This window comes from Dinoponera quadriceps, unplaced genomic scaffold, assembly GCF_001313825.1.
Source record: "Dinoponera quadriceps isolate SergipeBrazil2010 unplaced genomic scaffold, ASM131382v1 scaffold405, whole genome shotgun sequence".
NCBI lineage: Eukaryota > Metazoa > Arthropoda > Insecta > Hymenoptera > Formicidae > Dinoponera > Dinoponera quadriceps.
In genome coordinates, this window is record NW_014554754.1 from 1,000,326 (window position 1) to 1,025,974 (window position 25,649).

Here is a 25,649-nt window from a genome sequence, read left to right on the forward strand (position 1 = left end):
ACTGCGGGAAAAATCGCGAGGTCGGCCTCTGCAACCCTGGCTTTCGCTCCCCGCTTGTTTTTTTCTGACAATGGGAAACATTTGTTCGCGCACTTTCCCTTGAACCGTGAGATCGAAAACACGAGTCCCGTTTTCTTACAGCGGCCTCAGATAAGAGATTTTCTCTCCTTACTCCTCCTTTTCTCTTTCTCTCTCTCTCTCTCTCTCTCTCTCTTGTTCTCTCAGATTAACGACCAAGAATCTCAAATGTTATTAATATCCAGTATCCAACACTCTCGGTGCAATTACGTAGCTGTTAACGTGCAACACAATATCGGAAGAAACAAACGAGAGAGAGAGAGAGAGAGAGTGAGGGAGAGAGAGGGAGGGAGGGAGGGCGAGGGAGGGAGAGAACTCAGGTCAAGCTTGGCAAGGGGTAATTTCAGATAATGAGATGCTCCAGAAGACGGGGTATCTAATGGATGTCTGAGAGAGATCAGGACGTCTCAGAGACGTCGTTTGTGATCATTTACGATGAGCGGAACGTTGACGATAACGCTGTACCGCGTAAAAAATACGTGCGAACAACATCGCGCAAGTGACAACGTCACGTAAGCGAATATCGCGCGATGCATTTGCGGCAAATAATACGTTTGGACGCGCCGAATAAGACTTGACCTTTCGCGAACGATAAATAATTGTGTAATACGCAAATATTAACATGTTTTCTAGAAGAACATTCTTTTTCGTGCGATTAGACGAGGTTATCGTTGCGATGTTACATTTTTGTGTACGGACACGTCACGCTCGCTCGCTTTTCCTTCCCGCGATATGCGCAAGCCATGCAAAGAATATTATCCAGGCGTAGGGTTGAAGTGCGAGTAAACACTCCGTATGAGCTACCGAGCTCGGCGAGTGACACGATATTAATGCGTAAGACCTCGCATGAGCCGCTCGCCATCGGAGGTAAGCGTTGTTTGCTGACGCGTGACGCTTTGATGTCGCAACAAATATTATATCAAGCGTGTGGGCGACGTTTAACTATGTAACTATGCAACGACCGGCCCGTAAGTCGATATCGAAAGGCGATATTTCGACGCGAGGCTAGAACCGGGTCCGGTGGGTTTATCGAATTAATGTTTCCAGACTTATCGACTCGGCACGTCCGTTAAGTCCGTCGACATCTCCGAATGAGAGGTATCGATTTTTAAGGTCGCTGTAAGCATGTAAATACGCCGGTGCCGCGCTACTGGCCGCCCCTTTTCCACGGAATCTCATATTTATACGATCGTGAACCCGTGAAAATTCACTGTGTACTCGGAATAAAGATCGCTTCATTATTGCGAAACGTGTTTTTTTTTTCGGTAACTTGTACCGCTGAATTCGAGTCCGCCTGAGAAAAGAAAAGAAGAAAAATGTTCACACACACACACACACACACACATATACACACACACACGTGAGTCGAGGATGGATGCGAATCCAATCTTTTACGACACGAAAAACCCAATGTGCAACCGTCTTCACGGTAACACATTGAGTGCAGTGATAGTTAATCGACAGTATGCAGAGAAAAAATACTTAAACATTTATTTGTGGGTTATAAGATTTATTTCACAGAAATTAATTTTGATTCTGTGAAATAAACTTAATATTCTACAAATACATTTTTAAGTAGTTTTCGCTCAGTATATGATACCATTGTATCTCATTAAAGTCCACAACCTTGCTTTAAGACATAAATAATAGGTAAATTGACCAATCGTAGTTGTTTAGAAGAATAATCGGTCGTGGTTGGTCAATTTGCTTATTATCTACACAGAAAAAATTAAATAATTATTCCAATATACCTTGATAAATTTTTACTTGGATTGAGTAAATTTTACTTGAACTAATTAAATAAATAAATAAATATATATATATATATATTTTTTTTTTACTTGCATAATTTACTTGGAAAAAATATTTTATTTACCAAGTAATATTTACTTTATTAATATTTACTTGATCCAAGCAAAACTTTTCTAAGAAGTAATTGTATTCTAAGGAGTATTGGAGTAATTATTTATTTGAATCTAGCGTTTTTCTCTGTGCGCGTTTTAAAGCAAGGCTGTTAAAGCAAGGCTGTCCCTCGTAATCGGGGCTGCGACTTAAATTCGAATCATATCGTTATTCGAATATCCGGATATTCGGATACAATATTCAACTACGAATAAAATCCGTCCCACGTCCCACATATTATCCGGATATTCGGATATTTCGTGCCACGAATAGTACGAATAGTACGGTTTCTAAGCTATTCGGATACTCCGGAGTATCCGGAAACTTCGGAAGTATCTGGAATACGAATAGACAATGACGTCACTGTTCAAATATTCGAATAATTATTTATCCGGATAATCCGAGCCTTACTCGTAATCCGCTCGGAAACCTCCGTGGGCATTAGCATAACCTCGGAGGAGAGTTCCGAAACTAGTTCCGTTTTCTTCCTTGCACAGAAGTTATCCCTCTTATCTGTTTGCGCGTTCCATCATTTTTCTCAGATCTCTCCGCCCGCATCCCTGAACTTTATCCAGCTCGATCGTCATAGAAGATTACGGCTTACAGGCAGTTTTAATGTTTTCAGGTGACCCCGAAGACCCTCCGCGCAATTTCTCGAAATTCCATCCAGCTTTCCGACATCCTTCATCTTTTATTCATTCCGTTCCGCGCAGTTTCCGTAGGCTGACGCTCAAACGTTTTGGAAGAATACGGCGGATGATTATGCGATTTCCCTCGCGCCGAAAGATCCGTTAGTCCAGCGCTCTCCTAACGATCCGCATTCATTCAATCCGCTGCGAGTCGTTCGCGCTAATGCGTTCCTCGATACGTACATTCCTCGTTGATATCCGCTGAAATCGGAATATTGAACATCTCGAGGAGGAAATCCCCCTCGTTCGTTTGCTCGACTTCAGAGTGGATTGTCATATCGTAAAATTGTATAATGTGGCTCCTTGGCGCCCGATTTTCCCAGATAAATCGGTGACGCATTGTTTTATCACGCAATCTTGGGCTATTCTTACCTTAGCCTGTGTGTAGTGTTTTTCGAAAGACTCGAGAGACAATTGGTAAATCGTAATTATCCACTGTCTCAAACGTAAAAAAAAAAGAAAGAGATATGGCAAATGTCAATTGCGGTAGCATAGGGATTTGATTGATTTATCACTCGAGTTTATCGTATCTATGCAAACATCGAGGAGAAGATAACCGATTATGACCGCGATTGCGATAAAAAGTGCACGGTGCAACAAGTAAAAACATTCGCTGTGTAACGGGGAACCTGTTGCCGAGAACGAAGACTGAAAAATTATTTGCGTCGTTTGAAACTCAGTTGTGCTCGTTGTTTACGCTCCTATCGACTTCCACGCTTATTCGATCGAAATGCAGCCGTGCGACGACCTAATAAACATAACGTAATGTAAATGTTCCTCCATGAAACTCAGTGACACGCTAATGGATATTACTTTTCAATGATTTCGCCGCGACGTGCTAATAAATATAATATAAACAAATAGATGGTTGTTCATAAATAAGCAGTTTTATGAGCGCTGTTTCGTTCAATTGGCAGACGTGTGGCATTTGTCTCACTTTCGCAATTATCTTGATTGGCCGTCAGTTCATCAGGGCGTGTTTCGCCATATCAACGCAACACACTTAGTCCGTTGCGCCAGATCGATCGAATCAGGATGTATTCGATCTCATCTTTGTTTTCTCTTTTCCTCTCTCATCCGTCCTCTGGCTATTAATTTGTCGGATTAGCGCTAATCTCCAGCTGAGCTTCCTGCGCCGCGAAAATATTATCGAATTATTGTCCCCAATGGGCCCGATGAAATTAAGTCTAACGATCTGCCTCCCTCCCTCTCTCTTTCTCTTCCTTCTAACCTGATTTACACGTTAGCCAAATCAACTTTGGCCGACGTTTGCTAATTGAGGAATGTATTTTAACGAGTGGCTAAGCACGGACAAGTTTTGAAATAAATGCAGACCTCTAGCAAAAGCAAGAAAAACATTCTACATAAAATATAATATTTACTACTACTATAAAATAAGTTCAGCGCCGAAAATAGCCATAATTTTCTCTCAGCGTAGAAACAGAAAAAAAGTGCTAGATTCAAGTAAACAATTACTCCAATACTCGTCGACAAATTTTTATTTGGATCAAGTAAATTTCATTCGGGCAAAGGCCATCCTAATTTTTAATTCCTCCCAGACGTCGTTTGGATTTTCGCATTGCGTATGTGCACGTATACGATTTTTTTTGCAAGATGGTATTTCGGAAAAACGCCTTTCTTTACTGCGCGCATCAATCTTAACTTTGTTTGGTCCGACCTGTGACACACGCGTTGCCGAATTTAAATCGGCGATTTTCACGAACTTCGGCGAGCCGAACTCCGTCTGAAAGTTTGCCGGAGTTTGGATTCTGTGCTACCGGAGTTGGGATTTTTTTCAACCTTGATCCCCGCGATAATCTCGCCGGTTTTCTACGTGAACGCGCGTCCTCAGGCCGATTTTGCGCGAGGATCGTATGTCCATGTCCGACCGAGAGGAAATTAAATAACAAAATTCATCGTCGAATTTTCTCGTTAAGATCAGCGGACGCGGAAACGAGGATCGCGACGGCACGCGAGAGAAAGAGAGAGAGAGAGAGAGAGATAGTAATTTTTAACTCTGCGTAATATCGCACCGTGAATAATTTCAAACGATAACGGGGCTCCGCAAACTGCTTGTCCGTGCAAATAATGATTTATTAAGTGAGCATTAATAGCACGCGCGCGCTAAAGCTGAGAATCCCGCGCAAGTATAACGTCTGGAGGGAAATAAATTATTTGCCGCTTCGTTCGTGGGACGAACGTGAAACTGTCTTTCAGTGAGAGGCACCCTCGCGCTTCAAAGTACACGTCTTTATTCCCCGGCGGGTATTTTCCTGTAATAAAGCAGAAATATCGTAGCGACTCGTGATAAATTGTCCTCGGCGAATAAATCGAGCCGGTGTGGAGGGGCGTCAATTTATATCTATTACTCGCGAAACGTATTCGTCCCACCTTCTGCTCTCGTGTACGCGATAAATGTTGCAAACTTGTTTGTTATTCACTACAGCGTCGTCAGTGGAGGGTTTACCTGTGAATAACGCGGCCAACGTGCACGTATTACCTCGATGTGTTCATACGAAAACGAACAAAAGGTGGAGAGAGAGAGAGAGAGAGGAGAAGAAAAGAACAAAATCGGGCGAGCGTTGAATTGATCGAGCCAAGTTACGTGCGCGCGCGCAACATCGATGAACCAACGATGTGTCTCTCTCTCTCTCTCTTTGGGGAGATTCTTTTTTTTTGCTTTTTTAATCAGAAGATTACGCCACGTTTTACGAGCAGAGCGGACATAACAGGCTCGTGTACGCGGAGCACTGCCGGATTACAGCTGGAGCACAACGAAGATACATCCGCAAATTGCTCGTGGATCACAACGCAGTAACGGCGATAACGATGTGCTGGGCGAGTTTATGAAACTATCGATTCCAATCTCGAAATGTAGTTCGTAAAACGGATGCGCGAGGATCACGACGCGTTTAAATTGATGAAACGCGTGTCTCTTCTTCTCTCTCGTGTGGCTCCGTATCTCTCTCTCTCTCTCTCTCTCTCTAACGACTCTCCGTCGTCGTTATTTTTAGACATATGTCAAATAATTACACGAGACGCTCGTCAAGATAAATAAATTAGAAAGAAGAAAGGGGGAGAAAATAATAACGCGCGTTTGCATCGCAAATACAGTTGTACACGTGCGGGTGAAATTTTAATGTTATCGAATTTCGCGACGTGAACCTTCCGCGCCGATGCTGTAAATTACTCAAATTATCCAAGATTAATTAAAATTCTCATCGGGCCCACACCATTACGTAATTTCCCCTCGTCATCGGTTTTAATTACCACGGTATGGGGTCAGGGTGCAGGATATGGATATAACGTGACGGCGGAACGAAGAAAGCTCCGAGCTGTTTCCGCGTTGCGCAAATTGATCGGCCAGCAACGAGGATCTTGGAAGCTTTGAGACTACCGCACTTGCTTCTTCTCGCTCGTTTCACTCTTAGAAGTTACTTCTTTTTCCTGAGTTGAATGATCGTGATCCTTTTCAATGTGCACCGTAATGAGCGTTATAGAACGATCTCTGTGATCCTGGTCTCTCGATATTTTTCATTTGGACCCGCAAAATTACGTGCAGCGACATCATTAATTTTTCAAGTCATTATTTCTCGCCTCCAATTTTGCCCTCAATGGAAATGTTCGCTAAAAGAGCCCCGACAAAAACATATTGCTGCCGTTGCATTAATCGATTAATGCGCATGAACTGAAACCGACGTAACTTTATTCGTGTTTACAATACATCTGTTATGATACACGAAATGAAATAATTTTCAAAAATAACCTATCATAAGCACGAAACATATACTGAAAATAAAGTGTTTGGTATTTGTGACTACGATTGCACAGTGAAAGAATTACAGTCGGAAGAATTATTTTGTGATAAATATTGCTATAATGTTAATTAAAACAACTTCATGGAGAAGAAAGATCGGTTGGATTAACGCGACGATAAACGACCCAGTTTTTATTGAAGGGAACAGAATGTCGAATTCTTATGAAGTAAATTTTTCTTAAGAACCGGAAATTCTATTTCTTTCAGCCAAAACGCGTTTGGTTCTTTCATTGCCGCGTGAAATCATAACCGATCTTTTTTCTCCGTACTTATACATACATATTGCTACTACAGTGATAAAAAATTATAGTTAGTTTCGACGTCAAACATATTTTATAATAGTAACAATATGCATGTAAGATTATTATCACTGGCACTATAATAATAACATTAGAAAAATAACATTAGAAAAATAGTTCTGTTGACCATTTTTGTGATCAAAAGCGTTTATGTTTGGCGCCGAAACTAACTATAATTGTTTTTCAGTTTACTATTTTTTGCTAGAACCATAAGAAAATACAGGTAGCGCTGAAAATAAGCGCAATTAGTGACGTTAATAACAGTTTCTTTCTCTTAGCGTACACTGAGAGAAATTATAATTATTTTCAACCTCAGGTATACCCTTTTTATGGTTTTAACCAGAAAAATAATAACAGCAACATACATGTTATTATACTGTTACTGCCACTATAGTAACAGTTACTAGAAAGATGATTTCCTGACGATAATTCGTTCACTCCGATGATTCTCGTTACAAATACCAAATATTTTCCCCTCGTTACACGTCCGATGTCGTAATTTCATCGTCACCAGTCGAACGTAACGCGACACAGCGTCCACGAACAATCCAAAATCGCGACTCTCTACTTCAACCCTCGCGAGAACGCAAGGAATCCAGCTCACCCGTCGTACGGACGAACGCAATTACGAAGGTTTAGAAAAGCAATTTTGCTATGCGACATGAGAACTCCTTGCGAGACGATTCCGCGGCGAGGTATCATGCGGCATACCTTATCATATATCTACCCGACCGATCGAGTTTGATCGGGCCGACCTCAACAATGGCACCGTGCCAAGCCAATCTTAAACAAGCCCACATCGGCTGCTCCCCGCGGTATCGCGGCAGGAGCATCAGGTAGCGTATGTGCGCGGACGGAATAATTCTCCGCGCGAGATCAACGCTTGACGAGGCGGGAGGAGGCTAGAGTCCTTCAAGTAAGAACCTGGCCATCTCCAACTTTTTACCGATTGATCCGGCTCCTTATGTGATAAAAACTGGAGGAACCGAGGACTGCCAAATAAATGGGCTCTATTTGTAATTAAGTATTACTTTAAGATGGTAGATAAATTGTAACAGTTCAATGCAATAATATATATTAATTTTTATGAAGTTGAAAAATTTATCTTTATAAATAGTATTATATATAAACAGATAAGTGACATGTGCAGAGTGTTCCAGTTTGTTTATTCTATGGAAGTAGTGGAATACCTTGAAAACGAAGCAATTGATAGAAAATGGTTCAGGCAAAAGTTGTACGGTTTAAAGGTAAACCTTTGTGTGTAGAATGATAAGTGGAGCCGATCGCTGGATCGAGCAAACGTAAAGAAAAAAATCCATTTTTGCAAAAATGTACCGATGCACCAATGTGCAGTGATTAATATCAATAATCGATTTAACTCATATTATTATGCGGGAAAAGTTGTGAAGAAAAAGTGTTAAGGTGATGTTGTCGAAAAGTGAATATATTTCATATCTTTCATATCTCGTACATTGAAAAATATCAGAATAAAAAGTAAAATATCTCGAAAAATACTCACTTTTGGATTACCTTACTTTAATACTTTTATACGCAGGACGAACAGAGGGATCGATTTGTGTTAACAAAAAACTGTGCGATTCCACTGAAGAAACTGAAGTTGACCTTGAAATAACCTTGAATTATTGACTGTACAGCGAAGTTAAGTTCACCAACATACGTCCCCCTCGAAACCCTACGGACTTTCTGAATAAATTTTTCGTTAACTGTTTCGTCCTCAAGATAATCCTTTGTTTCCGCTAAAGTAAGAGTCCTCTTATTTAAAAGACCACCTTATGCAAAAGGCGAGAAAATCCCGAGAGAATGGTGCGAGACACGTCAGTCCATCCTCGGTCCCGCGAAGTCGGGGATAGCCGTCGGACTACTGAATATGCATCGGAGTGGCTCCTTGCGGCCAGCGTTAATGATCAGCTTGCACGTGTCGTCGCACGCTCGGTTTACACTTACGACGACGTGGTCCGTCGGTGGGTGACGGGCTGTGAACGCCGGTAAATCGGATCTCCTCGTGTTACACGAGCTTAATAGTAGCGACGGCGGCGGTGGTTCGCGTTTAAACGGCGCGCCGAGAATTCATCCGCGTGATTATAGGAGGCATTCTGTCGGGAGAAATTTCGGCGTGACGAGAGCTTATGGGAGAAATTGTGGCTACATATTATGGCGGATACAAGCTTGGAAGTCTCGCGCGCGCGCGCTACCCCGCATGACTACGAATAGACGCATTTGGAGCGGAGTCCGTCCCTTGCGCAGGATTTCACGTAGCGCGATGGATGCTGGAAGTATAATAAAAGGCTCTCTCGCGTCTCTCTGGGGCGCGTTATGCGAATATTTCACGGTATCGGGCGCGCGTTTTACCGGTAATTTTGCGCGGCAATTCTATTTTAATAAAGTTGTAATTTTATCCGCCGGGGTTTTTATATCCCCATACGTGCAAGCGTTTACATCGTGCCGCGTGTATTCGCATGTATTTATATTGGTGAGAATGTAAAATAACGCGATAATAATGTGAGATATCGTAACGTGCGAAGAAGTCATTGTGTCGCTTTGTCAATACGTCCGGTAAAAATACTGTGTATATAATTCATGAAATATGACCTGCGGACGGGTCCAAGGGCGCTGTATGATAAAGGGAGGGGGAGAGGGGAGGGAGAAGGACGTTCCCAGGTTTTTTTCTCATCGTATTCACCGAGGGGGAGAAAAGACGCGCGGGGGAAAAAGACATTCATCTCCGTCCGACTTTTCCGCGGTGCGAAACGTCGGTGTATTTTCGTTTGCGAAGTTAAAGCCGTGTTTACGCCGCCGAAAATGTACGTCGGGCACACAACTCTCGTTATTCAACTCTCCGAGCTTACGACGTCCGAAACTCGGTGGCGTGGCGAGTAATAAACCGGCGAAATAGCCGGGGTCGTTTAAATATCGCGCGAATTCGCGCTAAGTCACGTTTACGGCGTTTTTAAACCGAAGCGGCACGGCATCGGAGACTTTTCCAAGCGTGCCGCACGGGAAGAGCGCCTTTATTAAAGGCGGTCGCGATTGTTCGGGCTATAATATGAGCAACCGATGTGCGAGGCGCTAAGTATAAAACACACCAAATAGATCAATAAGCGACATAACGCTATATATATAGCTGTTATTTATTTACGTCATGCATGCGGCAGGTATCGCATTATCCGTCGCGGTTCGTCACGGCACTGTGTAAAGATTGCACGAAAAAGAACGGCGTTAGCCAGCGACGATTCTACTTGTTACGCCGCCGTAACGATCCTCGCGAAAATCAACCTCGCCCCCGCCCGCCCTCGTCGCTGAAAACGTTTGTTTCGCATATCCGCGCACCCGGCCTCGTATTTTCCAAGAGAAATTCGCCGCGCGACCCTCGCATGTATTTGCAAAACGCGTTACCGAGTCCCCGATCTCAAGGACGAGAAATCTCCTGGCACGTAAGGAAAATAAAATTTGCGCTATAGATCGGGGAAACGTGAAAGCCCTGCTTGGGATATAGCGCTTGTGGACCCGGGGAGTCGTACAACTTAATTATTATTCAAATTAAGATTGACAGGTGAGAGAGGAAGCTAAAGTTGTTATCTTCTTCTAATTATCATATCATCATAATTATCACACGCGAATGTACTTTTTAATCTAATTCAGTAATATTCGCGCGTATACAGAAAAAAGTACTGGATTCAAGTAAATAATTATTCCAATATTCCTTAGTAAATTTTGCGTGTTGTTTGCCGAGATTTTTATGTTTCACTCCAATCTGCATACCAAGGGGGTACCGATTCTGTTTGTTATTTAATAAATAAAATAAGTAAAATAGTAGAGGACTTTTTTGTTCACTTCAATCCGACGCTCGATTCTATGCCCTCACGAAGATTGTCCGGGACACCCTGTATATAAGTAAATATTTTACTTGGATAATTTACTTGGAAAATCTTTTACTTACATCAAGTAAATATTATATTGGTTCGAGTAAAAATTTGCTAAGGGATATTGGAGTAATTATTTACTTGAATCTAATATTTCTTTCTGTATATAAATTACTTCCTGTAAAAAATTGCTCGTTAAATTTATCGTTAAATGGATGAACGAATGATTAGCTGTTCAGCGATTTCTTTCAAACCACACGAAGGTGGTCGAGAAACGTCCAAAGGGCAACGGTGACACAGTCCCAATTTTCCGGGCGTATTATTTAGACGACTTTGGATGTCCTCTTGTATTTCTGTATTATTCGGACCCCCGTAATGTTCCGGGTGAGAGTAATACCCTCTTCATTTGTCCGTTCTTCCGTTTGGACTCGAGAGATAAGGCGATTCCACGTCGTGTGAATGTGAGCTCGCGAGCTTACTCTTTGCAAAGTACGCGAGCTGTCCGGAATAATGGAAAAGCTCGGGAGAAAGAGAGCTAGACGAACCCTTAAAAGGTATTTAAAGAACGTCCAAAATGTTAGATCGTCCTTTCCCCGTGCTTTCGTATCTTAAGTTAAACCTCATATTTTAAATCACACTTTTCACGTCTTCACATCTCAAATCACGCTTTTTCGGCGTTTACGTCGCTCTGATTCCGAACCCTCCCCGCTTCTTGCGTTTCCATCCGACCGACGATTTCCAGACGTTTGTGCGTTTGCACACGTATCACCTTGGCACGCGTCATGCACTGTGTGTCGTGCTCGTGCACACTCAAATGATCGATATTCGAGATATTACGTTCCGAACCGGCGGCGCGCAGTAGTAGCACCATTGAACTTCCGCGACGTAGATGCATCGGACGGTTCAGGTCGCGCAAGCCGACACGCTGAAAACCCCGTGCGAAATTGAAGGATCCGGTGTAATACGTCGGAAGGATCAGGGTGCGTGTAAATACGACTTCCTCCCCCGCCGTATCTGCCGCCGAAATTGCGCCCGGCGGTGCAAATATGAAACATCGCCGCTGCAAACGAAAGCTAACGCGAGCAATTTGCGCCCCTCTCTCCGCGCTCAGTTTCACTGAAATGTCCGCCTTCTCGCGCAACCGTCCGCAATTTATGTGCGAAGGCAAGAATGTCTCGGTCATTTAAAATTGTTCCCCCGTTCATGAAAATATTATTATTCATACTGTGTTCTCCCTCGGCCGAGCAACCGAATTGTCTTGTAAATTATTCCCACGCGCTTTCGGGTCGCGTTACAACTGAAAAATGAGCTGGTTGTACCAACACGGAGAGAAATTTCTGCCGGCACAGCAAATTGTTTGTTACCATAGTGACAGCGAGAAGATTTGTTATAAGGGAAAAATAACTTTGCCGTTGTAGCAAAACGTCGTTGCGAGTGATAAAATGTAGTTGGCACAATTAGCAATTAATATTCTTAACAAATGTTTTTATTGCCCAAACAAATCTCTTCGCTGTCGTTATAGTAACAAACAATTAGCTACGCTAGCGAAAAATTTGTTCCCATGTATCTGACAATGTACAACGAAACGCGTTTTTGGGAAACGCGTTGAAGGAATCACTTTTTTCTAGTTCTCACATGGAGAACAATAATTTTGCTACCGTAACGAGACCATCGTTGTTACTGCATATTCATATAAAATTTAATTGGCGCAACCACAAAGAAGCGAATTATTCGGAATTATTACAATTAAAACAGAAACAATCTTGTTGCCAGAATAGAATAGACAAACTCTGTTGAGTGAATTTGTCGTTAGGACACGTTAATTCGCTGTATGAACGAAATATAGTGTTTTCCTACATTTACTAATTTCTCCTTACAGCAAAATAATTTGCAGATTCAGCAAAATAATCCAGCGAATGGCAATTAGTGTTCTTAACAAATCGTTTTGCCGTCCACGTGGTAACTGACAGATTTTACTGCGACATTTGCTGTGCCAGCAAATTATATTTCTCCGTGCACGAACTTAATTTAATTATAACCAGAAATTCCGTCCCCTTCAATCGAAACGCATTTGGTTATCCATTGTCGGCTAAATCCGACTAAATTCATTTATCAGTATAACGCAATAATACCACGCTACCACTTGGAAACCCGTAAAGATCCGCTCTCTCTCTCTCTATTTCTCTCGCAATGGTCGTCTCTACATGGCCGTGTGATCTATTTGCGGATAGCAATCATTAACGAAAAAGTCACTCTTACCAAGCGCAGTCTGATGGGCGGGAAAGTCGATCGCGTCCTCTTTCGATGCGCATTCAGCGGCGCAGTAATTCCTCGTACGGTAAGTAGTCGCGTAAGAAAGTAGACTGTGCCCGGCACACACTCGTGTGCACACACATATGCATCATGGATAATTGATATAATAGTACAGTCGTTCAATCGCGGAACTTACTTCCACGATGAAATCGCGGAGTGGTTGCGCGCAATAATTAGGCTTTTATACAATATGCCCCACTTCTTGCAAAGCGGCTGATATTGCTTTAGCTCGACTTGAAGGCTCGACAATAACGGCCGAGGTTGGTTGTTTTACAATCGGCTCGAAGTAGCGATGCGCTTTATGCCTCGCAAGGACGCTTCGAAAGCGAAACGTTCGGGACTCCGTTTGATAGTAAAAAAATATCAATCGCGCTTTCATATACCTCGCCACGCCGTTACTCACCACGGTTACTTAACGCCCGTGCGCACAGGTGTGTTACAAAAGTTAGCGATTTATCCCCGGTTCATTCAACCGGTTATTTTTCACCCACCGCGTGAGACAGTTATATCACACTCTCTCGTTCTCTCTCTCTCTCTCTCTCTCCCTCTCTCTCTGATATCGTGCGATACCGCATATCTAGACGCGGATAATCAATACCACTCGTGCCGTTTCGTTTCTCGCTTTCCTCGGGACTGTACTTTTCTTACCTCAGCTCGGCGACCCGCGTCGCCTTCGTTTCTTTTTGTTCCCTCTCTAGCCGCTTTTCATAGCGCGTCCCCTCTCCCCCTCTCTCTCTCTCTCTCTCTATCTATCTATCTTTTTCTCTCGCTCTTTCGCGAAATAAAGATGCAGCCATGCGCTTCTGAAACGCGCGATACGACGCGCGTCTTCATATTTCCGACGACTGCTATTTCCCGCTGAATTATGCATCGCGTCATTCGCCGGGCAAAAGTAGTCGCTTTTCTTTTTCTCCTGCTCGAGCGTGAAAGTTTAAACAACGCCGGCGCAAGTTTTAATCACTGTCCGGGCATCGATCGCGCGGCCGCTGAACGTTGTCGCATCTCTTTTCCTTCTCTAGCATCGGGCCGCGGGACGGGCGTGTTCCTCAAGCGTGTGCCGGACTTTTTCGCGTGATCAAAAGCGATGATTTTCATTTTCACCGGGATCTCCCAGGACGTCGCGATATATATCGGTTGCCCGCCGGCGCTATCGATATCCGTGCAACGTCGAAACTAAAAGCACCGCCGACCGATAAAACCAATAAAGAGAGAGACCGAGTATCCGGAAGCGAGAGAGGATGATGATACTTTCGACAACGTTCGAGTATCGCCCAAGTACTCTTCGCGTTCGCCGAAAGCACCCATCACGGAAGCGAGCAGGTGCGCGCCTTTTATCGCTTAAAGCGCGAGCAGTTTTTACTTCCGCTCCCGAAGGCGGATAAAAACGATTTTATCAGCGACTCTACCCCGTCCGAGCTTTCTATTTTCTAGAAGTCTATTCTCTCTCTCTCTCTCTCTCTCTCTCTTTCAGCGAGCATACACATAGCTACGAGCACGGTGCTAGCACAAAAGGCGCGATACATGCACACAATGCCGCACACAAATACCGCAGGGCATATATAGGGACCGGTACTTGGCGGTACTTAATTACGACGGACGTCTCCTTCGGAGAATTACACATGTTGGAGTGTCTTTTATCCGGGATTACAACGTAATTAGAACACGCCGCGGGCTGTGCCGTGTTACTTGCGAGACCGGTGCTCGTGCTTTCTTACGTGGAGCTTTTGGTGCAGACCGCGGCGGAACTTCAATCCCGGCCAACCGCATTCGCGCTGCGTAGAAATTCGTATTCCACGAGGCAGGGATATTTCGCAAGAAGAAGATAGATAGATGACTTTGTTATCCCATGGGATTTAAATATTCCCTTAGGCAATCTCGGCTGAACGGCCAGTACAGAGCCAGTACAGTTCGAGAAAACGGCAATAATATAACGCAGTAAGAGTGTAATAAAATAATAATATATTAATCATGGATAATAATAAATAATAGCTCTATAGAGAAAAGAAGCAAAATCTATAGCAGCAGCAATAACGAGAAGAAAAAATAATAACATATTAATAGTAGATAATTATAAATAAAAGCACTACAGAGAGAGAGAGAGAGAGAGAGAATATCGACCGGGACTGTGACTTCTATATGCGATTGACACGCGACGGAATGACTCTCGTATCGGTGGTTTACAAAAAAACGACAAAAAAACGAATTATCGCGCCACTTCTGAATTACGCTCAACTCCGCTCGAGACGTTCGATTCCGTGTGGTTGAGCTTTCCGAGACTATAGTGTTTCATAATACCACCTTCAGGTGGAATCACATGCGATCCCTTTTCTTTCATCGGTCCGCATAACAACGAGGTGAACGAACCCTCGAGTTGCAACAGACGTGAGGTTACTGCAGTCTGCACTGCGGATTCACGTGCGCCCAACTTTCTCGATAACGTGCACAATTCCACACGTCTCGAAATCGAATAATCTCACGAAGCGCGTCCGACGAGCTTTTGCATCGTCTTTGCGAGAAGTGGATCGTAATATTTTTCATCGTCACGGGGCGCGATCGCAATTTTGTAGGATGGAACTGGATCGCGGAAGGGAACCTCCATAATGTCAGCGATATACGCGTGTTATTCGTTCTCATACTCGGAAGCTTGGTAAAACTTTAATACACAGAAGGTCTCAGACCTCGCGACTTTAATTTTAATCAAGATATTCACTGAGTAATTTAAAATTAATGTTCCCTTAGCGAAAAGGTCGAGGCGTCAATAGTTCCCAAGCAATTAATAGTTTATAAGCAATCGAAAAAGCGAAGCTTTACGCAAACCGAATTTCGAGCGACCAAATGGATGACGAAGTGATTTTCTGCGATCAATTTTATACGAGTCTTATTTTAACAGAAGTTCATTTTGCAGTTTAGTTACGGAGATATGTCATGTAAACTGAAAAGTCACCGTGGATAATGACACCTTCGATGAGGTAAAATGCTCCGAGAACCTTTAGGTAAAATCAGAATCGCGAAATCTGCGACTCTGTATATAAAAATAATAATAGTAATAATAGTAATTCTCCCGTGACGGACTTCTTTTTTTACTCAGATGTTATCTGTATGTTATCAGATGTAAGTATAAAAAAGACGGAATTTTTACGACGAAAAGAGAGTTTTCTCTTTCGTCTACACTATTCGGCTTATAGCCGAGCTTTCGTTTCGGCCTCATTTGCATGCCGGATATTTCAATTATTCATGTTGCTCCATATTACGGGGAATATAGTGGCGATTAATTGCCAGCAACTTTAGTTAATCAACATTTCCGCACAATGCACGATAATTAAATCTATACCGTATCTATCCGTATCGACCAGTTTTTATTGCGTTTTTGCATATATATTTATTATGCTAAACGACGGCTATATAATTTCGTTATTAAAGCCGTCCCATTATTAAAGCGCGATCCGATTCCCGGCATCCAACGTTCACATCGTTTATTATCTCAATGAGGTCGGAGCTTTTGTTCTTTGTTCGACGTTAATCAGAAATAAGCGAGCTGATGCTGCAGAGGATGCGGCGCAATTAACAATATTGCGATCGCAACAGATTTGTATCGTCTGAATTGTGATTGCACCGATTTAACCGATTGAGAGAGCGTCGTTGTCCAATTTTCATAATTTTCATAACTTGAAGAAAATCACGGGATGAGTAAAACTTGAAACCGGACGGACGTATTGGACGCTAAATGTGCGGCCAGAACATGGTCCATAATTAATTACTTCATGTTGTGTGCACGGAACACCGTCATGAGTACGGTGTATGCGTTGCATAATTATGAGATTAATATAATATGGTATAATCATACGTAATGACCGATATTTCGAGAGGGAAAGAGAGAGCGGAGAGAGAGAGAGAGAGAGAGGAGAGAATTTCTTTCGTATATATTCGTGATTATATTATATTAATTTCTGACAAAACGTATATCATAACGAATAATATAACATGGATTATAATATTATAATGACTGCATATTCATCAGCAGTCAAAGTCACTTTTACCTCCCAAATATTTTTTAACGGTAAAATTCTCCCAGTGGGCGTGCCATTTCTCCGGGGTGCGCGAAGCTTTTTGCGAGCACGGCCAGCTGTCTATAATTTCGCTAATTACGTTCTTATTGCCACATTTACCAACTGTTTCTACCCCGATTAGTCACCTTACGACCGGCTACCACGCAAACATAAAAAACAAGCATAACTATAGCTCGTAGAAACGACTGTTGTACACCCCCGACGAAGTGACGTGATAGATTAATCGTATGAGTAACGGAAGTACAACGAATGAATAAGTTTCATCAGCGGCGTCATGGGAATAACTAATGAAAAATAGATTGAAAGCCGATAATTCGCTTCTTGGTGGAGAAAAATAATTTGCTGACGCAGCAAGTTTCACGCAGTAAAATCGGTTTATTATGCTGACAGTAAAACGATCTGTTAAGAATACTAATTGCCGTTCGCTGGATTGTCTTGAATTTACAAATTATTTTGTTTCAAGAACAAATTAGTAAATGTACACGGGAAAGAGAAATGAGTTGTTCATGTTAAACCACTGAAATTTAGTTACCAGATCTAATTTTCAGCTGTGAGAGCCACAATTCAGGTACAAGGGAAAACATTGTTAATTTCATTAATTTAATTATTAAAATTTCAGTTGTATATTAAAATTTCAGTTGTATATTATACGGACAACTAATTTTTAGTTGTGAAAAACTAATTCTTTCTTTCCGTGTGAGAAAACATTATTTCGTCGTAAGAGCAAATTAACTTGTCCGAAGGACGAATTCATTTAGCATAATATTTTTTATCCTGGCAATGAAACTGTTTCTGCTCCCATTACGAATAACTTGCTAATTTAGTTGTACCAGCTAAATCTAATTGTTGTCGCAACGAATACGCAGTGGCAACGATGTGTGTGGTTTCGCCGCAAGAGGCAAATTATTTTTCTCCGCGTGTTTTCATAGTATAAAGAAAGATCGGCTCGAACTTTCGCGAGGAAACAACGCAGGGAAATGCGTGCGTCCTTTAATCTATAACTTTTTGATTTGTGATTTTTAATCTCGTGTTGTTTCGCGCGAGAACGGCACAAAGCGTTGCCCCGAAATGAAATGAAATTCCCGAGATGTGCATGTAAATAAAACCGCTTTATCCCGCTAATCCTGTAAAAAACGCAAACAAATCCCTGATAATTTTTGCACGTAACACGCCTTCGTCGCGCTTTGTACTGCGTAACGAACGAAGTTCGCGTTCGTTAATCCCGCCCGTGAAATTTTCGCAATTCAGCGGGGTAAAGCGACGAGCGAATATTTATACTCCGCCGTTTATTGTTTTAATCTTTCGGCACGAGCGAAATTAATTTCGCGCTGCGGTTGCCCGGCGAATTCGCGCCGCGGCCGCATCCGATAGAGTCGGTTTGCACGAGCATCGATCTGCACCTGCATTTCAGAGGAAGTCGGGGACTTGTCGTGCCCCGCATTGCCCGCAGCTATCTGTTGCGCGGTACTTTCTGAAAAGTGAGAAAATACATCGCGAGCCTCTTCGCCGCGGAGGAAACACGCGCCATCCGGCGGGATTCGCGACGTGCAAAAAGACGATTCCGCCGCGGTGAAACGCGACCGAAAAGAAACGAAGTTTCAAGGGCGGTCGCAAATCGCCGTTAATAATTGCGTTTGACTCGATTCGCGAGAGCAGCCGTACGGTAAACAACGTTTACCCGTTTACATTAACTTTCGTACAATCACAGAGATAAGTAAAGAGAGAGAGAGAGAGAGAGAAGGAAGATGATCGTTTTATCTGCGTAAAGCAAAATTTCGCAAACTGCTCGTGCTTGCATTTCCGCGGAGTATCGTCGGTGCGTCTCGAAAATGTTTATTTAAATTGAAAGGCAAGCAACGCTGTTGCGGATGCAACTGACGAAGATCCGGTTTATCGTGTTCGCGATAACAAGCTTATCCACGGTTATTCACGCGATTAAGAGCGTGTCGCTCTCCGGGATTGCGATATATCCTTCAACGATGTCTCCCGAATTAGCTGCGGACTCGTTAAACTCCACAGGCTCATCGGCTTTATCTCGTCTTTAGTTCGTAATCATTCAGGGGAAATTGTGATGTACACCCCCTTATCGGGGCAGAAGTTGAAATAGCTCGCGCACTCGCGTTCAATTAATAGGCGCAAAGCGCCCCGGTAGTTAACTGAGTGCTCTAATTCGACGTTGATGATACGACGACGGGAAAAAGAAGCGAGAGGATTTTCCCTATTTTCACATTTGCCGCTCACTCGCTCCCGAACGGACCTCAGAACTGATCGAAGCAAACATTCAACGGCAGGGTTGACTGGTAAATTCCAGGAGATGGAAAAGAAACATGGTAAATTCCGATTCTTATCGTCCCGGACTTAATCCAAGTGAGATGAATCCCCAAAATCTATAAAAAGGACTAATATGTAGGGCTAAAATATATTTATGTAACTTTATGCAAAAAGATTACGCAAAAGATATTTTTGCTTTAATTAGTAAATCATAATAATCGCTATGATTTGAAGAAAAATGAAACCGGTATAATAACAAAGTTTTTTTTAATTCAAAGTTTCAGTTTAATGAGAAGTAACACGCAGTGTTACACGTTGTGTTAACAGTGTTAATGAGTAGTAACACGCAGAATTAAAAATTTTTGTCGATATATATCTAGTTCGTTTATACGTTTTTAACCTTATTATGCTTTTGAAAATGCTATTTCAGACTTTTACACTTCCTAATGTTCCACAACCACTATATTTCCTCTTATTGAAGTTATCAGCGGAATAGAGGAACAAAACAAGTCGCACAACGTCTTTGTGTCTTTGTGTCTTCCTCTTAATGAATTTTTCAAATTATAATAATTACTTTAACACGGCTACATGGAAAGATTCATAGGAAGTATTATAAACATACACGATCGCACGCTTTTTACTTGCTTTTTATATGTAGATTCTTGCACATAAAATTATAGCTAGGAAGATAGAGTGCCTGTGAATTAAATATCAATAAAAGAATGTTTCATTTATTTCATTGGTTTTAATAGAAAAGATCAAGTTTATGCCATTCTTTTCCCCCCCAAAAATACCGGTTTTTGCCACTGACATGGGTTTTATCTAAAAAATTTGAAACTTTGCCAACTCTGTTCAGCGGCGATAGAGATTGCGTAGGTAACCTAACGTGCTACTGCCGAATTCAAAGCGAATTTCAAAGCGACTCAATTGCATTTACTTGCATTAAATTATGCTCTATTTAACTTCCAATGTCGTCCTGCTCCGTCGGTTGTACCTGGACAATTAACTCGCCGGCGATAAACGAAACTACCGTTGAACGAAATGTCCATCTAAGGTAAAATCGCTAAAAGGACGAGCGTTTGAATTTTACAGAATGTTCGAGTTCCCTCCCCGAGCGCCCCGCTTCGCCTGACGCGTTTCTTTAATTAAACGCCATTTTTCCCGATTATTTTGCAACGTTCATTCATAAGTAGCTTTGCTAACTAACTGCCGAGGTGAGAAATTCTATCGAGACGAAGTTTCGAATCCAAACGAAAAATGAAACCCCCGTTATTCATTTTCAGCTTCGCTTTAATCTCGCGAGATATCCCGCGAATCTCCGATAGCATTTTAATTTACCAACTGCCAGGGCGTTTCGACATTCTTGTTAGAAATAGATGAAATTTCAGTTCGGAATCGTCGACCATAGAGCTGGAAAAAATCCGCAAAATCCGAAAGGAAACCGGAGCGATTTTTCCGCGCGGTCGACTTGTTTTCATCGATTATCCCTTCGACTTATGGGTCGTAAAAAAAGAGGCAAAAAAATGTTAGCTCGTTAAAATTCAGATTTTTGCGACGTGAAAGGCGACAGGCTCGTCCGGTGAAAAGGGCCGTAGAGACCAGAAGTCTGGAGAGAATTGCGTGTCGCGACAACGACGACGGGGACGGCGATGCCGCGATATCATCGCGTGCGCGCGCGCACGCAAGTTCGCCGAGGAGTCGATTGTACCTCTTTGTGATTAGCGTTATTATGCGCGCCTTCCCGGCGGGACCAGTCGGTTTCCCCGATAACACGGATAAACCGTGACGGGAATTTATCGTCCGGTAAACGCGCCGTCGTCGCTGGACCATGATTCGCGACGGGCGATTAGGAACCCGATGCCGCTAAATGAAGCTCGTTATTTCCATCCCCGTGGATCGATTTCTCTCCTCTCTACGGCCGCGAGCGCGCCTATCGCGCCACTGTTCGCGAATTAAATGCTGACCGTGTTTCCCGAACGCTCTCGTGTGAACTCTCTCCCTCCCCCCGAGCCCCTTCTTGCGACATGGTTAATTTACTGCGTTGCCGTATATGTCGGTGATATTACGTTTGAACTTTCGTAAAGGTGGCAGACTTCAACTTAACGTTCAACTATAGTTGAACTATAATTGTTTATATATAAGCGTCGAATCTTGGGAAGAGTAATTATTATGTTGGCGGCTGCCAATAAATGTACACGGGGGAAAAGATTTTTTCGGGTTTAATAAAATTTCCTTAATTGAAAGAAATTTGTCTCCTGGAACGGGGCAAACAGACGAACGTTTGATTCAACAAACAGGATTGTTTGGCTTCTCTCTCAAACAATAAATATCTTCACGTCAAGTAATATATTTCTTTTATGTTTTCATCCAAATGTTACAACGGTTGTCACAAGCAATAAATTATTCGAAAGAAATCACGTTATGTTAGAAAGATATTAAAAAAAAAATTTCTTCATTTTATTGGAACAATATTTAATATGTAACGAAATGAATTTTTTAAATAGAAACCTAAATATTATTTCCTCTAATAATATTGTTTTTCTTTCTATCAAACAACATGGTTTACTTTAGTGAAACAACAACATTTTCATTCAAAATAATATTTGATGTCGATTAACATAGTTAAATTATGTTGTTTATATTAAATAAACCCGTGAAACAAACACGTGTGCTAAATGCGAAGAAATCGTTTTCTCTGTGTATGAACGGCAGCAATGTTAACGTACACCGATGAAGATCGAGCGCGACGTCGAGTTTTTTCCCTCTTTCTCTTCTTATGTTTCTTTTTCTAAATCTCCTACTTTCATTACGAACGAGAAAGCAAGAAACAGCCGTCGTAGTTCGTGGAAATGGAACGGTTCGAGCGAAGGGCGATGGAAGAAATCAGGAAGGAATCGCGTGTTCTCGAACTTCTCACGACTGTTACGGGGATTTGTTTAAAAGACAACCCGGCTCGCCTTTCTCGCCCGAGGTGTTAGCGCGCGGTCTAATTAAGTTTCAATAACGACTGCAAACTATCCTACGCTTGTCCGCCCTCGGAAGTGAAGTTTCTCGAATCTTCCGTGAGTAAATCAACAGTGCCACGGTGACGCGGGAACATCTCGGATAATGCGAGGCGCGGAATCTCTCGATACGAAGATGACAGCTCGCGCGTTTTCGGAGGGAAGTTTCGGTCGGTTAGTTTCTGACGCGGCCGTATAGTCGTAGAGTTAATACGCATATGTCAGAACGAAACATAAGCGCGAACGACCGCGAATTGCCTGTTCGTTCCGATCCCGGAATTCCCGTTCTCCGAGGAATCGTAACTCGCGCGAGTGAAACTTTTTGGCAAATAGCTGTTCGCCAAAGACTATCTGAATTTACGCCTCGTTTGTCAATTCAGCCTCCGGAATACTCCCGAGGTATAAGAAAGCAACGAAGAGAAAAAACTGATAAATTGGAACGCCGGCGAGTTCGCATATCGTTTTTAAGTGAACGGAAGACTCCGTCGAAAAATGAGATTTCGGCCGATATGCTCATCAGGAGAAAGAATATAAGCGTCTCTCTCTCTCTCTATCTCTCTCTCTCTCTCTCTCTCTCTCTCTCTGATTTTTCTCTGATTTTGCACTTGAGAGGAAGTTTTCCCGAGCGCACAATAAATTCATTTCTCTCTCTCTCTCTCTCTCTCTCTCTTTCTCTCAATACAAATAAAAGCAAAGTAGTAATCATGGACAACAACAGACATATTATCAAGCTTGGCGACCCAAATAATATTGAATTACGACTAAATGGGGAGCAAATCACAGATTTGCTCATCAACAAAATATTTAAGCGTGACTCTGGATTAGACAGGGCAAATACAATGGATATCATATAAACGAGATACTATTGAATCTAAAATACCAAAAACAGCCTATCTAAAGTGTTTAGAGTCAGGCTTGCACCCTCATTGATTTTTTCGCAATTTGATAATTATAGCGTCATTTTAACGGATGTTGCAGTATAATAAAACATTAAACTAAACCATTTAATGAATGCATACGTGCACTTTATTAACAACATACGCTGAAAGCGAGCATGTAATGAAATGGTCGACCTTGAATTGGCTGAAAACCGAAATCTGGTACATACTGTAACGAACAGAAAAAATGTGTTAGATTCAAGTAAATAATTACTCCAATATTCCTTAGCAAATATTTTAATTTGGATCAAGATTTACTTGATTCAAGTAATATATTTCCCAATTAAATTATCCAAGTAAAATATATTTACTTGAATCTAGTACTTTTTTCTATATACTATCGTGTTCTAAAACGAAAATAAATGCAATTATTTCTTTCCTTCTATTGAAACATTACTTCGACGCTAAATAAATATATGCAGATAAATCGCATTGTTACGACTTCCAATACAGATCGGAGAATTCGCTGGGGTGGATTCCGACGTTTTTCCACAATAGCGCCGCTTTTCAATTTATCTTTCCCGTTGTTGTCCCGTTAAAAGGAAATCTATTTAGAGATCATATCGAGGATGCTTAATTAGCGTAACTATGAGAAAAAGGGCTCTGCATAGCATGCGGAGACAGGAAATCAAGTCTGGCTCGTCGTCAAAACAAATCGATACCGTAACGGGGACTGTATCTGTTCGCGTGCCGATTCGTCGTAAAAGACTGCATCGAGTTTCAGATAAACTCCGCGTCTGCGGCTATCCTCGCGAATCTAACCGAAAAAATGTTATCTCCCCTGAGCGAGAAGCGGAAGTATCCCCGTCGCTACGTCGATACCGTATCAGATAACGATAAATATGACAGAACTGCTCTAACGGGGGGAGAGGGGAGGAGGGAACGTTATATAAAAATTCTACCGTTAAAGCGTTATATCTACCATTTCGAGGTGCGATCTGTCACGCTTCAATCGGGTCAGTCCTCGATCTTCCGCAATAAATTGCGCGCGGAATCTCGCGGGGGACATCAATCATAAAGAGTACCTCGCGATGCATCAATCACAAAGATAAATATTAAACGTGTGCTTAGAGAGCTAAACCACTCTTATGTACGAAGTAAGCGATCCGAACGATGCTGCGGGCTTCGCTCGGTAAAGCGTGAAATTACGCCTGCTGATGTAATCCATCCCCTACTTTACAGTATCGATATCTCAATAACGTCGTAACGACAGCTAACGTTTTTACCCAAAGAAAGAGATTTCGTTGTTCTACGTACACGTGTTTGCTCGACTTGGGTCTGTTTAATATAAACAGCATAATTTAATATCATGTTACGTCCTGGAAGAGGATGTACGCAACAAACATCGCTTACTCGCGCACTCGCGAGGCCTAAACGTACTGGCGGGTCTGCGGATCAGGTCAAGGTCCAGAGAGGTCCATTTACTCCGATCGCAGAACGTACGTTAGGTGGTCCTTTATTTAGGTCAAAGAACTTAATCTCTTCACCTGCGATAGGACCATATGAGAGTGTTGAAAGGGGAATTGAGATTTAAGTAATTGAAAGGAAATGAACGAATAATTGTAACAACTTGGTTAAATTTAGGGCATTTTGAATAAAACAGTTTATTAATTATACTAATAACATAATTTGGTTCTTACATGGATTAATAATAGTGATAAATTGATGAGAAAAGTCATTGTAAATGATACAATATTTAAAAGATGAAACAGTTAGCTAAAGTTAAACAATGAGTTATATGGGTTAACATTAATCAAACTTTTATAAATCATCGTTATTGGAATAATGCAAATAAAAGATGAAGATTGAAGTAAGATTAAGTAAAAAAGTAATCCGTGTAACTTAATATAATACAATCGGATTTAACGTGACAAGAATGTTTAACGTATCGGTATGGCGAGGAAAACATCATTATATAATACAAGGAAGATAATAATTACGCAGTGTATGTGTGTGTTTTAAGTGTATGTATGTGTTTTAAGGAGTGAAGTGGGATTGGAGATTGGATTGAAGTGATTAAAAGTCATGTTTAAATATGAAATAGAGACTTACGATTTAGGAATCGACTGTGATGAATAGTACGTAGAACATGGGTTCGTTGATCGTGATGTACCGGATTTATGGGATCCCAGAATATCGAGAGAAATAGTTCACTTAAGAGATTCCAACTTGTACAGCGCGTTACTCAGCAGCAGAAGAAGAAGAAGTGACTGAATGACTGACTCTGACTGACTGACTGACTCTGGAGAGATCCCAATTTGGACAGCGAGTTGTTCAGCAGCAGAAAGCGAAGTGAAAATGACTGACTGGAGTGGCCAGAGAGTAAGGTTTTTAGGGAAGATTTTGGGGAGTGGCAGATGACGATTGCCAATGAGAGCAGTTTTCGTGGAAA

At 42.1% G+C, this 25,649-nt stretch overlaps 1 protein-coding gene across 2 annotated transcripts in view; it reads left to right on the plus strand.

Annotated features, from left to right (window-relative positions):
- Positions 1-25,649, plus strand: part of LOC106741432 — a 49,852-nt gene that overhangs the window by 1,047 nt on the left and 23,156 nt on the right. The gene's annotated exons all lie outside the window — the stretch shown is intronic.